General features: G+C 33.1%; 1 pseudogene; it reads right to left on the bottom strand.

Annotated features, from left to right (window-relative positions):
• Positions 1-296: 296 nt before the first annotated feature.
• On the bottom strand, positions 297-14252 carry LOC127794275 (homeobox-leucine zipper protein ATHB-14-like; annotated as a pseudogene).
• Positions 14253-15110: the final 858 nt, after the last annotated feature.

The following is a 15110-nucleotide window of genomic DNA, read 5'->3' as shown; positions in this document are numbered from 1 at the left end:
ATAAGGAGAAAGAAAATAAGTTTCTTGGAAATTGCCCCACTAATGATATATCCATATATTATATATAGATATAATAAAGATATATATACATGTAATTATGTTAAATAATATATTTATAAAATAATTTATTTATAAAATTATAAATAAATTAATTAATATATTTATGAACAAATATATTTTCACGAGCTAATCGTAAACTTCTAATCGAGTCTGCTTATAAACATCTAATCAATCCAACTCACAAACTAATAAGCCAAACTTTATTGAACTCAAATTTAACTCATTTACAAATTGAATTTTAAAATTAAACACAATCTCAATTCATTTACTTTAACAAACAAACTTAAATAAATTTTTATGAAGTCAAACACCAAGTCGCTCGTACACAGCCTAACTCATTTGTGACTCTATGAGACGAGAGAAAAAAGTCACTTTTTATGCTAAGTAGACAGAATTTCAGTCTGGATGTGAGTTCTAAGCATCCATGAATAGTCCCAGATATTCCTGTGGAAACTAAAGGTCATAAACATGAACATGGAAATTATTGATGAAACTGAAAATTCAATATACTCTCGATTCATGATTGAAAGGGCCAGAAAACATAGTTGAAAATTCCCCCAGAAACTGGTAGATGAAACCACCCTTCTTTCAAAGAGCTTGTAAGCGTATAACATTCCTACAAATCATATTTAGCAGATTGACTGATTAATATCAACAAGCAAATTTTCAAGAATTCTGTTATAAGAGAGAATAAAAACCATATTTATCATTTAGTTCGAAGCTAAAAACTGTGATAAATTGATTGTTATCAACAAAAAACCAATAAAAAAGAAATATAAACAATTCTTGAAAACAAAAACTCCACATTTTCAACCTAGACCGTGGGCATCTTGCCATTTCACTGTGGCTTCCTTCTCATCCAGGGGTCCAAATATTGTCACAATTGATATACTCAAGGTAGTTAATTAATGGTACTCTAAATCTTTTTGTTTTTTTTTTTCAAATGGAAGAAAACAAGGACCACATGCAAAAACAAACTAAAGTTCAAAGTTCAATATTTTTTAGTCCATGAACATACACATGTAAAATAAAACTGTAGTTTAATATTTTGAACTAGAAAATGAAGACTAACCAACAACATTACAAATCTACCAAAAAAAAAAGCACAACACTGAGAAATTAAGGTCAGATATGTATGTGCTCCTGGGTTTGAATAAATTCAAGAATAGACCGAAATTAAGGTAGTCAAATCAGTTTCTTTACTTTTTTAATTTAGTTTTGATTTAATTCAAAAATACTGATTAAGATTAATTCAAAATTGAATTAGAGCATTACGCCGAAAGCCCTGAACCAAACAAATCATAAAGGCAAAAACCCTTCTCATTTGTGTATCACCTAATGTAGATGTTCATAGTGAACATCAGTATAGTTGGCGTGCAAACGGTATATGAACTTCTTGCTTGAGTTATAGCACCTACTATGCATGCTCCTTTCTACCCTGCAGAAAGCATATATGTGCTCCATGTTTCACTTGTTACACTTACATTGTAAATTACCCCTTATAATTAGCACCGGGTAATTAAACGCTAGTATTGGTTCTGTAACTTATCAATGGTTTAATTGTATGCTAGTCTATTGCTGGATGGGGATTTCTTAACATCTTACTGCAATTTTATTAAGTCAAACAAGGAATGATATCCTTACTATCAGAACTGATAGAGAACAAGATAAGAAAGATTTGTCAAACTCTGAATTAGATTTCATATAACCCACCTGACTGACATCATGCTCCCACTCAATCTATTGCTCAACTATCTAACACAACACATCTTTATCTTTTTTTCCAAAATCAACCAATTCTGAAGTCAGTTTTTCAACATCTCCAACATAATACAACTCTGTGAAGTGAATCAAAACTAGAAAACAACACAACAAAATTTAAGTTCCAAAATCAATTAACATTAAACAAACAGAATTTGGCGAAAAGAGATGACATTGGAGAAGGAGAACCTAATGAACCACACTCAACAAAATATAAGTGTACCAAAATCGGCCCAATACTAAACAAACAGAATTTGGAGAAAAGAGAACCTTGTAGAAGGCAAAATTAATGAACCGCACTCACAACAAAATATAAGTACCAAAATCAACCCAATATTAAACAAACACATACTTCTATATTATTGATCCCAGATCAAATGAACCAAACTCACAAGCTTCCTGTTGATTCTTCACAGCCATCCACCTAAACCAGTATCAACGGCTGGACAATCAAAAAAATGAAGCTAAGGCAAACCAATGAAGAGATCCGTAACGAAATCAGAAACCCTAGTTTATTTGTTGCAGAGAGAGAGAGAGAGTGCGTGTGTGTGCATAACACCCAAAGTATTTTTAGAGTATTTAGAGGCTAAAGGAAATAAATTCAGACTAAATTTTGAGAAAATTTAGAGAGAGTGCGTGTGTGTGCATAACACCCAAAAAAATATATACAATTATATATAACCCCCCCCCCCCCCCCCCCCCCCCCCTAAAAAAAAGAAAGAAAGGAATCCCTTTCCATGAAAGGGAACCCCACGGCTTTTATTGGGGGGGGGAGCAAGTAGGTGCAGCTACCGCTGCTCGTCTGCCTGGGGGCTGCCTTCAACCAATTTGCAGGCCTACTAGTGTGAGATGGAAATTGGGTCCATCATTTGCTTAATTCATACATCACTTATTCCATATGATTAATGTGTATTGACAAAATAATTTTCATAAAGAAAAATTTACATAAAAATTATTAATATTACTTTTTTATGTTTGGTTTGCTTGTTTGTCATAAAGAAAATATTTTTAAGAAACATTTCTTATTCTTCATGATTCTGTTCATTCTGACAATTTGATCATCTAATAAACACTCCTTTATAGACTTCAACATAACCCTTTTTTCTGATGAAGGTAGGGGTGTGCAATGGTCAGTTCTTCCTCAGTTAAACTACTAATGATGATTTTACTACACTTCAAACCACTACATGCTTGAAACCACCCAAACCATAGCGATTTGGACAATTTAAAGAAATATAACATAATGATAATTAGTATGCGTATGTGATAGGTAGACATAAAGATGCACGACAACTAATTGTTCGAGTACATGAAAAAAGAAAAAAAAATTATTAAAATTATTGTGTCATGTAAGAAGTATGTCAAGATACAAAAACATTTCAATTCTTAAAAACATTGAAATTTATCAATAATTAGTATTTGTAAGGAATCATGTAAATCTATAATCTCCTTTAGTAGTAAAGTGTTATTTTATTTGACAATCAATAAAAATTCATAGCTTTACTACTGAATAGAAAACTTAAACCCAAACTTAGTTATATTGACGTGGGTGGGTGGTCTTACAGTTTATTGGATCCCAAAACCAAACTATTTTTGGTGATTTTTGAAGTTGTAACCATAACCAACCATACAAAACCGCACTTTGATGGTTTTAGTATTGTTGATTTGATTTTTTTCCAGCTCACCCTTAGATCAAGTATTCTCTATCAAAATCCAATTCACCAACACAGAGACCACACAACCCTAAATCCCCAAGAAGAACAATTAATACACAAAGCATTCAAAACATAAAAATTTGATAGGATAACCATAATTGCTCTGCCAAAAGAGAAGGCCCCAAACCATGGGAAACAAAGAATTATGACATAAAGTAGAGAATAAGCTAAAAAAGTAATTCACCAAAATTGAGAACAAGCACACAGTAAATTATACTGTTGTGAAACACGAAATAAATTGCAAACCAAACAACAATCCTAAGCAATGCAAAATAAAAAAAAGGGGAAAAAGAAAAAGCAAGTAGAGAACAATATAACAAAGACTTGAAATTTATGATTGCAGCCTGCAACCAAATGCTAATATGCTGATGGAAATGAAATAATATTTTGACTAGTTTAGGAAGTTGATCTTGGAACACTTCCAATATCACCACCAGATCTAGAGAATAAGCCTTGTAGAACTTTTGTGCTATTGATGGTGCCACCACCTAAGGAACCCCATGCTCCTCCATTTGCACAAAACACCAAATTTCTTTGCAAAGCGAGTGGATTTTACGGTTTATATATTTCAAACTAATGGTATGAATGCCATAGCGAGTGGATATTTCTAACCATGTTTGCTAGGGGCACAAGGGGCAATAACCTTTGTTGCAACAAAGGGTGCTCAACAGTAAAGAAAAACCAATCTCCTGTTTAGCTACTTCCTTAAGTATTCATATTCTGTCCTACATTGGCCACAAACAATCCAAATTGTACATGGGTTCGGGGAGGAATTAGGTGTAAGGTTCTCATCATTCACGTTGTAACAATTTTTGGGTTTGGAATTGAATCCTCTGAAACGACTCAGCATTAAACAATCTACAGTTGTAATTTTCTAATATAGAGCTGCTAGATTATGTCTCTAGTAATAAGCTAGTCTTTTACTCTTATAAGACAATAAATTCCAAATCTCAATGAGAATTGTAATAGCCTTTTTCGTCCCAACCAACTTATTAGGTTGAAGATAAAGAGCAAATTTCCTTTACTATCTATTTAGTGTCTCTTCATCACTCAAACAATTAACACTTAGAACATCGTATAAGCTCACAAGAACTCCTTAGCCACTCAAACCAAATTTCATAAACTTAATATTCTCTTCATGCACCATAAAAGGCAAAACCTGAGCAAGCTAACAAAAGAATAAATTAATAAACCAATAAAAATCCACATTAAGGACTTCTTTTTAGAAAAAACAAATAAATAAATAGGAAGAACAAGAAGAGAGAGGTAGTATGATAGACAGAAGGTTGCCATCACACAATCAGGTCATTATTATTGTTGGAGATCATAAAGAGTGATTGCAGAATTTAAGGGCCGTCCATCAAACTATTTTTTTGAACTATTTCCTAATCCATAGTTAGGTGTACAGATTTGGTAGATTCTGTAAATCAATTAGACATTGTCTCCATTAGAGGAAATTCCTAAATTGAGAGTTTCCTATGATAGATTAGCTAAGTTTTTGTATATATACAATTCTGGACAGAATGAATAAAATTATTAAGCCTTCTCCTCAATTTCTAACGATTATCATTTGTCATGATCATTATGACCAGTAATCCCCAACTACACAAATAAATGTTACTAAAACAATATCAATGGCTAAGTAAAAGCCTTCTTGAAGAGCAACTTACTAATCACTAGAATACAAAACTTCCAAAATATCAAAAGGAATTGGTAGTAAGAAGTTCAATATAAGCTACATGAAGACCATTTGTATTAATCATTCCCTAATTATTAAATTAATTGATTTTTTACTATTGTTGACAACAAGACATTCTATTTATATAAGTAACCTTTAGCTAGAGAAACTATCACATAAATAAAAAAGTAAATGGGAATTTGTAGGAATAAGAAAATCCAAAATGGTTTTGTTGATTACTGGATATATATTTAGAGGGGCCCAAGTCTACTGAGAGATCAAACCATATTATTTTTGTGTTCCTACTTCCATCTCTTGTTTATGTGAGTGTGACTTCTCTTTAATATTGTGTGTTTTCCTATATCCCTGAGGTTAGTGATGGAGAGAGAGACTTGATTTTTTCCAACAATAACAAAGTAAAACTAAGGAAGAAAAATAAACAATCTTGGAAAGTTGTAACAAACTAACTCAATTTTGAGATAATAATTTGGGTAGAAAACACAATCTCACAAAATTAAATCACATATTTTATTTTACTTGTTTTGTTTGGATGTGTGTGTGTTTCTTTTTTCATTTTCTTTTTCATCAATGCAAAGGAGTTCATTTCTGTGATTAACTGCAAGCCATTTTGGGTCAGTCAATATCCAATTAACCTCAAGCCTAACTGGCAAGTTTGTTGAAGGGCTTGACCCATAAGGGTTGAGTATAAAGGAAGGGGAAACCTAGGGCTTGGCCCATGAGGGCTGTGTATAAAGGAGGGGAAACCCTAAAGTTTTCCCCTCCTCCTACCCATTTTCTACGAATACTCTTTCTTTGACGCTCTCTCTCTCTCTCTCTCTCAGATCTCGCTGGAAACCAACCACCTCCCCTGGATTTTTTAGCAACCCTTTCAGTTCTTGGACAATTGACAGTAGATCTGTCAAGGAACTGACCCTTGGCTTTCTATTTCCACCACTCTCAGCGACATATGACGCGTTTTTGGTGAGACTTCGAAAATAGGTGACAGACAAACCTAGGGCTTTCACCCCATAAGGTACGTTTTTAACTCCTTGGTTATTTTGTTTGATTATGTTGCATACCCCTAGGCTAAGGGTAGGATTTGAATCAGTCCTCAACAGGCGATGTCATGATTTCATTGTATTTTGGAATATTTTCTCTACTAAAAAGAAAACCCTAATAGATCTATCAAGGAACTGACCCTTGGCTTTCTATTTCCACCACTCTCAGCAACATATGATGAGTTTTTGGTGAGACTTCAAACATAGGTGACAGACGAACCTAGGGTTTTCACCCCATGAGGTACGTTTTGAACTCCTTGGTTATTTTGCTTGATTATGTTGCATACCCCCTAGGCAAAGGGTAGGGTTTGAATCAGTCCTTGACAGGCGATGTCATGATTTCATTGTATTTTGGAATATTTTCTCTACTTAAAAGAAAACCCTAAGCTGCCCTAAGCCACCCTAAAATATACATATAAGACCCTTCACATACACGAGCTAAACAATTTTAACCCTTTTTTTTTTCCCAGAAAATCTAACTATTTGATCCTTTTGGTTTTTAAGTATGTTAAATTGCCGGTCACAATAGTCTCGATGATGGTCTCCAATCATTAGCGACCATCGTAATGACAGCTGATGACAACTCACCGTTTCCCAATAAATTTTTGGGCCTTGTGATGTTCCCTTTTCTAGCTACGTACCATCTTGCTTTATTTGTTACTTTGAGTTGCATCTGGCTGTTGTTAAGCTAGTAATCTGCTTCATATTTTGCTCCAGGATACTTTGTTATGTTCTTGTTTTTTATGAAATGAACTCCTCCACGATGAGGAAAAAGAAAATAAGAAAAGAAACACACGGACATCCAAACAAAACATGTAAAATAAAAATGTGATTTAATTTTATGAGATTGTGTTTTCTACCCAAGTTATTATCTCAAAATTTGAGTTAATTTGGTAAAACTTTCCAATATTATTTAATTTTCTTCCTTAGTTTTACTTTTTCACGACTCTAAAAATAGAAAGCACAAAAAATTTGAAAAATGTTATTACTGGAAAAAATCAAGGCTCTCTATCATCAACCTTAGAGAGTTAGGGAACACACAGTATTAAAGAGAAAACCACACTCACAAGAAGAAGAGAAATAAGAACACAAAAATAATGTGGTTCAATCTCTTAACAGCCTTGGGTCCACAATCTCTTAATAAATATCCAATAATTAATACAGTTATAATTTTTGAATGGACAAAATTGTAAACCCATTTTCTTACTAAAATTATAATTTTTGAATAGACAAAATTGTAAAACCCCTCATCTCATATGTCCCCAATAAGTTGGTTACACCCTTTGGAAAGGCCTACTTATAGGCAACAACCATTTTACATTTTCTTATTCCTACCAAGAATTTGTTTCCATTTCCTGACTAGATCTGTTTTCTTTCAAACAAAATTTCATCTACTTTCATATTTGAGGTATGTTACAACTCCTCCAACTAAGGTCTATTTATATAAATAGAATGCCTTGTAGTAAACAATCAATTAATTTAATAATTAGACAATGATTAATACAAATGATTTTTATGTAGTCTATATTGATCTTCTTACCTCCAATTCATTTTAATATTTTGAAATTTCTATATTCTATTGATTAATTATTGGTTGCTCTTCAAAAGGCTTTTACTTAACCATTAACACTATTTTGGTAACATTTATTTATGTAATTGGATTATTGGTTCATAATATGTGTGATGACAACCTTCTGTCATCATTCTCCATCCTCCTCTTCTTCCCCTTTACTTATTGTCTTTTTTTATAAAAGCAAATCCTTATTGTGGATCTTTATTTGTTTATTATTTATTAATTTATCCTTTTATTAACTTGTGCAGGTATTGAGTTGGCAAAATTTGGTATAAGTGGTTGCAGGGCTCTTGTGAATATATGTGGTGTTCTAGGTGTCAATCCTTTGAGTGATGACCAAACATTGAGTAGACACTACAGGAAATTCACTCTTTATCTTCAGCCTAATAAGTTAGTTGGGACAAAAAAGGCTATTACAATTCTTATTGAGAATTGAAGTTTACTATCTTGTAAGAGTAAAAAATAAACTTATTACCACAGACATAATCTAGTAGCTCTATATTAGAAAATTACAACTGTAGGTCTATCAATGCCGATTCGTTTAGGAGGATCTAGTTCCAAACCCAAAAATAAGTATAGTGTGAAGGATGAGAACCTTGCACCTAATCCTCCCCCAAATCCACGTACATTTTGGACTGTTTGTGGCCAATGTAGGACCGAATACGAATACCTAAGGGAGTATCTCAACAGGAGACTAATTTGTCCTTATTGTCGAGCACCCTTTGTTGCAACAGAGATTCCTGCCCCTCGTGTACCCCGTGCCCCTCCTAGACATGGTTAGATATCTACTCCCTGCGACACTCCCACCATCACTTGAAATATAAACCATAATATGCTTAACAAATCATCTGCTTTGTGAAGAAGTTCGACGCTTTATGCAAATATGAGAGCACAATGGTTCTTAGATGGTGGCACAATCAGTAGCACAAAAGTTCTGCAAGGCTCATTCTCTAGATATGGTGGTGAAATTGGAAGTGTTCCAACATCAGCTTCTAAACTAATCAAAATATTGTTCCAATTCTATCAACATGTCATAATTTAATCGCAGGCAAAAATCAAAAATTTTAGGACTTTGTTATATTGCTTTTTGTTTGTTTTTCCTTTTTCCCCCTTTCTATTCTATGTTGCTTTGGATTGCTGTTAGGTTTGTAATTTGTTTCATGTTTCACAACAAGATAATTTACTATGTTCTTGTTCCCTATTTTTGTAAGTTACAGTTTTAACTTGTCCTCTATTTTATGTCATAATCTTTGTTTTCAATGGTTTGTGACCTTGTCTGTTTTTGACAGAGCACAATTGTGGTTAATTTCCTATTAATTTTTTATTTTTTCAATGCTTCATATATTGATTGTTCTTCATGGGGGTTTAGGACAAGTCATCTTTGTGTTGGTGAAGGTGGTGAGCAAGAAAGCATCAAACGGCCCAAATCTACCAAACCAACCTGTTAAATTGCAATTTCATAAAAGTACCTATTGATTATGGTTTGACAATTTTAAAAACCACCAAAAATGGTTTAGTTGGGGTTTTGGGATCCGATAGGCTGCGAGGTTGTTTGCTCGCCCCAATAAAACTAAGTTTATTACGATTTAACTTTTTTATTTAGTAATAAAGCTATGAATTTTTATTGATTGTCAAATAAAGTAACACTTTACAAAACAAAGATTATAAATGTACATGATTTCTTACAAGTACTAACTATTACTGATAAATTCCAACACTTTTAAGAATTAAAGCCTTTGTATGTTGGCATACTTCTTACACATGGCTAAATAATATTTAATTGTTTTCTTTTCTTCATGTACCTAAACAAATAATTGTCATGCATCTCTATGTCTATCTATAACATACACATTAATTATCATTATGCTATGTTTCTTCAAACCACCCAAACCACTAAGCTATGGTTTACGTGGTTTCAAGCACATAATGGTTTGGTTGTGGTTTGAAAGATAGTTAAATCACCATTAGTGATTTTGCTTAAGAAACACTTAGCAAACTGTCCAAACCAATCATTGCACACCCCTAACTTGATCGGGAAAGGGGGCTATGTTGAAATCTATAAAGGAGTGCTTATTGGATGGTCCAATTGTCAAAATGAAGAGAATCACGAAGAAAGAGAACGAGAATAATTTTTTAAAAATATTTTCTTTATGACAAACAAGTAAACCAAACATTAAAAATAAGATGAAAAATAATTTTTTATGTAAAACCTTTTTTATGAGAACTAACTTTTGTCAATATACAGTAATCATACGGAACAAGACATGTATGAATTAAAAGAAAATGATGGGCCTAATGTCCATCCTACAACCCCTTTCCTTGAAAGAGGGAAAATAGGGCCAATTGAAATATCTATCCATATACTATAAACTAATAGGGCCCACGCCCACCAACCTAGTACTTGAAGGAGGGAAAGCCCCTTCAAGAGGCATTTCAAACCATTCCCATTAAGCTAGTTCAACAGATTCTGGCTCTTGCCATGATCTAGCTAATTCAGGTATATTTATGTTCTCAACAGAGCAAAGATGTAAATATAACTTAAAGCTAAGTCTTAGAGAGAGCAAGTATGATTCCTTACACAAAGACCAGTTTATGAACATGAAATCCAGACAGTGATTGGAATCATCATCATTGAGAACTTTCCATACAGCAGCCTGCTCATACAATACTGGCCTCCACATCCTCGATATGCATACCCCTGCAGTCAAATAGGCAAATCCCTGTCATGGAAATTAACAGTTAGATGTTTTAATGATCAAACGGGAGGGGAGAGAGCAAGAGAATTGATAGGCATGTTGGACACAGAATTGGCAAATTAAACTAAAACCAAGAACACATGTATAAGTTGTACTTGTTGCATGATCTTGGAGAATTCTGAAAATAGAATCTTTCAGCCCTCTTCATCAAGAACTTTATCAAGCATTATGTCTAGGAGGGCGAGAAGAGTAGTTTCAAGCATGCCAAGCCCAGCCTGGTTAGTAAAGGTGAAAACTGCAGATGCCTGCAATTGTAATTTTGAAAAGACATCACATAGTAGCTCCTTCGTTGAAGGCAAAATAAGATTTGACAAAGCCCTGCTAGGCAAGATATGCAAAAGGAGAAATTACATTTACTTTCACAATGCATCAGTAGCACATTATTGCGTCAGAGTTGTGCCAAAGTTGTTTCAAGACAGCATCACTAGCACGGGTATTAACTCGGAGTAGATCTTGCCCTGTGTGAATTCCAAGATATAAATTGAGCAGTGAGCAAGAAGAATCAGAGGTTCAATTAAAGAAAGTAAAAACAGATGTGCTTTCTTTTTCCAATGATCAAATCCTAGATCTGCATAACTTGTGGTATTGACATCCAGCCTTCTAGCACTGTTCCCAAAACAAAGATTGCTTTACACAAATGATGCCATATTACTTGGTCCCATGAACCCTAAATGATGCTTTAGACAAATGATGCATAACTTGTGGTATTTGACAATATAACCAAGGCACCTCTTTTTTAATGTATTTTGTGAGTTCATCCATTAGAAATGCAAAGAGACAAGGGCTTTGCGCAGATTATTGATATAATAATCCAATTACAATAGGAAAAGTCTCAACATCTCCTTCAGAAGTCCTAATCCATGACAAGCAATCCATACTCCTTTCTTATACAAAACCATTGAAAAACTTCTCTAAAGACTCGTTATTAAGATTTTTTCATGTCTATGAATGCCATATATCCCTCCAACTAGCATTGGACCTTTAAATTTATGTCTGGACATTCTTGGCCTTCAGTTTTTATTATCATTCCTCCAATTTTTTGATTTGGATATCAAGGACTAGAAGACTATGTTCAGTGACTAAGCACTTTCCAACTATAACTCTACAATCCTTGAAACATACATTTTGGTGCATATGAACTGACATATTCAAATTCAATTTCTCTAGAAGAACTCTAATGCCATGAAAATTATCCTTAATAATTATGACACCATTTCTCATACAATCATTTCCTAAGTACCAAAGTCTGAAACCTAACTCACCAACATTAACATTCTCATCAACCCATCTTGTCTCTTGAAAGCAATTAATCATCACACATTCAACACCTTTGTAGATTTTATTATCAAAGTCCAATATTCCAATTGCACTGGCTCCTCAGATTTTGTTTGTTTATTATTATACTCCATATCTTTTGAATCCTTAGAGGGGATAACTTAAAAAGTTCTTTATACCTATGGACACACTCTCTGCCTTTGCAATTTGCCACTGGTCAAACCAACTTTCCTGAGGAAATGGAAACAATGACCTCCTAATATATAAAAAAAAATTAACGTTTATCTAATTATGAATAAAAGTACTGATTGTGGAAAGACAACAAAAATCTTATAGTGAATATATAAGCTAATTGTAAGTTAAAGAGGTATAATTGGGGAAATAAAATAAAGAGTCCAAATTCATATTAGTTGTCCAAATTTGATATTCTAATATATAAATGCAAAGTTTATCATCAAAACATTAATTTTAAAAATAAGAGAAAATTAATATTTATATAATTTTCATTAAATTAGGCAATAGACTTTGACAGAAAATATCAATATAATTTTTTCTAAATGAGACAAATTATGGAATATAGTCATACTTCAAAAATATTGAATGCAACTTACCTTTAAATTTATATGAAACGTAACACATATGAATATGCATGCATAATAAATTATGCTAACTGATTACTTTATAAGATATGTAATACATATCTGCACGAAATTTAATTAAAGATAATTTCTTTATATGTAGTTTAGTTAACACTGAATTCATGGGGTCAGAGACTTCATGGTTAGGGAGGTTACTTGCAATGAACTAAGAAAGGCAGTAAATGAAAAGAAAACATACTTGGTGTTTCTGTCCAAAGATAATTCTGTTTAAAAAAAAAATTAAATGAATAATGTGCTCCCGATCTAATTCCATACACAATGCAGTGACTCTCATTATGTTTAGAAAACAAGTTTATATTTTTTAAAAAATTAACCAAGAAGTTCAGTCTCACAATAAGTATGTGAACTCTTTGGGGTTTATGTTCACAGTATGCAACAACTGGAAAACGAAAAGAATAACAAGCAATCTTCTAGGTAAATCTATTTTGAGACAATAGGTTGGGCGGAAAATCACAAAACCAACAAAATATAGTCATATGATTTATATTATTTGTGCAAGTGTTTTGGGTGTGTTTCCTTTTTTCTAAGAGGAGTTCATTTCATAAAAGAAACTCTTTGGGGTTTATGTTCACAGTATGCAACAAATGGAAAACAAAAAGAATAACAAGCACTCTTCTAGGTAAATCTACTTTGAGACAATAGGTTGGGTGGAAAACAAAATCTCACAAAACCAAAAAAATATAGTCGTATGATTTATATTATTTGTGCAAGTGTTTTGGGTTTGTTTCCTTTTTTCTAAGAGGAGTTCATTTCATAAAAGAACATAACAAAGTACCGTCCTGCAGAACATAAACCTAACACCAGCTAGTAGCAACAGAACAGCAAGTAAAGCATGCAGGCATCTGGCTACAAACCCATGTGCTACAGCATTTGAACAAAATACAAGTATAAAGCGGTAAAGCAGTGAGTCAGTGCGCCAGTTGACATCCCTTCATAAAGTTTGAAGCTTTGTGTTGAAATAAAGAAGCAGCATAGCAAGAGCAAGAACAAACAGGGGGACTATTCTTCTGGACAATTTCATTTCTCAAGAAATGGACTGACAATAGCAAAGCTATTTTCAAATGAAAAATCCATTCATAGTGTGTCCAACATCACGCAATCAGCATCCAGTTTGGACTAGGCTAAACACACACGCACACACATATATAAACGGGACTAGGCTAAATATAAAACATGCACGTGATAAACAATATATTGAGTAAGGATTTCAAACGCTAACTACAAATCCTAATAACTCTTGATACCTTGCAACAAAAACACTTGCTAGCTAAAATTGTTTTCAAATGGTCCCAAAAGCAATTACAGAAAAACAAAAAATAAATAAAAAAATAATTAACAAAAAATGTAAAGTGAACAAATAATCAGATAAAATATTGAACAATATCTGCATGACAAGAAGAGGGATCCCAGAAAATGAGCCCAAATCATCTACATTTATTCTTCCTGAGCGAAAAATTAAATGAATAAAATACAATATAAATCTAACCCTAATTTGTTTTTGAATCTTACCAATTCTCCCCCAGTCAAAAAAACTCGTTTGACTCTCGCTGCTCAATCACTAAACCACGAGGACCTGCAAACAACGAATCGCGTCAAGGAAAGGCAAGCAGTCAAAGATCAAGGAAAGCGAAGACCAGTCTGCAGCAGCAGCAGCAGGCGATGATAATGCTCTTCTTCCTTTCTTGAGACTGTAGGAATATTCGACTCTGTCCGCCATTGATTGTTCTCTTTACCGTAGACAAAATCCAAGGGTTTCAAAGATCTGAATTAGATGATGCGTATGTACTAGAAGAATAAATTTAGGGTTTAGGGTGGTTTCTGTTTCCAGCAGCAACCCTTGCCGCCGAATAAGTAAAAGTAGAAAAAGGAAAAAGGGCAAGGAAGAAGAAGGTTACCTGCGGCTTCTTCTTCTTCTTCCTCCGCTCTCTCTCTCTCTCTCACGCACAAATACACACCAGAAAGCCTAGAGACCGTTGGGATTCGCTTAAGTGGGCTGATTATAATGTATCTTATTTTTATTTTTATTTTTGTTTTCCTATAACATGTCAGAAAAATAAATAAACATACGTAACAAAACTGGGTTTTTGATTAAATAATTTTTTAAGAAAATTACCGAAATTGTGTTACTTCATAATTAATTAAAGGTAATATTAATTATTATTCGTAATAATTAAATAATAATAAATATATTTATTTTTAAATATAATACATTTATTGCTATTTTATTGAGAAATGGTTAATAATAACAAAAATAAAAATAAGAGAAACAAAATTAGAATGATAATATGTTGGCAACTTTCCTTAAGTATCTTTTATTTTTTATTTATTTTTTTAACTAATATTGTTGTCAAAATAAAATAATTGAAACTTGTGATGTGAAAATAGATGTACAGTATCTCTGTATAACTTCAATAAACAATAAATGACTCTAGGTGAAACAAGTCTCTAGGAGGAATGATCTCTCAAGTGAAAGGCTCTCTCTCTTTCGAGAAAAGAACTTGCTCTAGGTGGATGGCTTTTGGAAGGAATGATCCAACTAGTGTCCGTTCATTCCACCTGGTGAGTTGTGTAACCA

This window comes from Diospyros lotus, chromosome 2 (genome assembly GCF_014633365.1).
Source record: "Diospyros lotus cultivar Yz01 chromosome 2, ASM1463336v1, whole genome shotgun sequence".
Classification (NCBI taxonomy): domain Eukaryota; kingdom Viridiplantae; phylum Streptophyta; class Magnoliopsida; order Ericales; family Ebenaceae; genus Diospyros; species Diospyros lotus.
The sequence above is the reverse complement of the archived record's forward strand: the minus strand, read 5'-3'. Positions and strand labels throughout refer to the sequence as shown.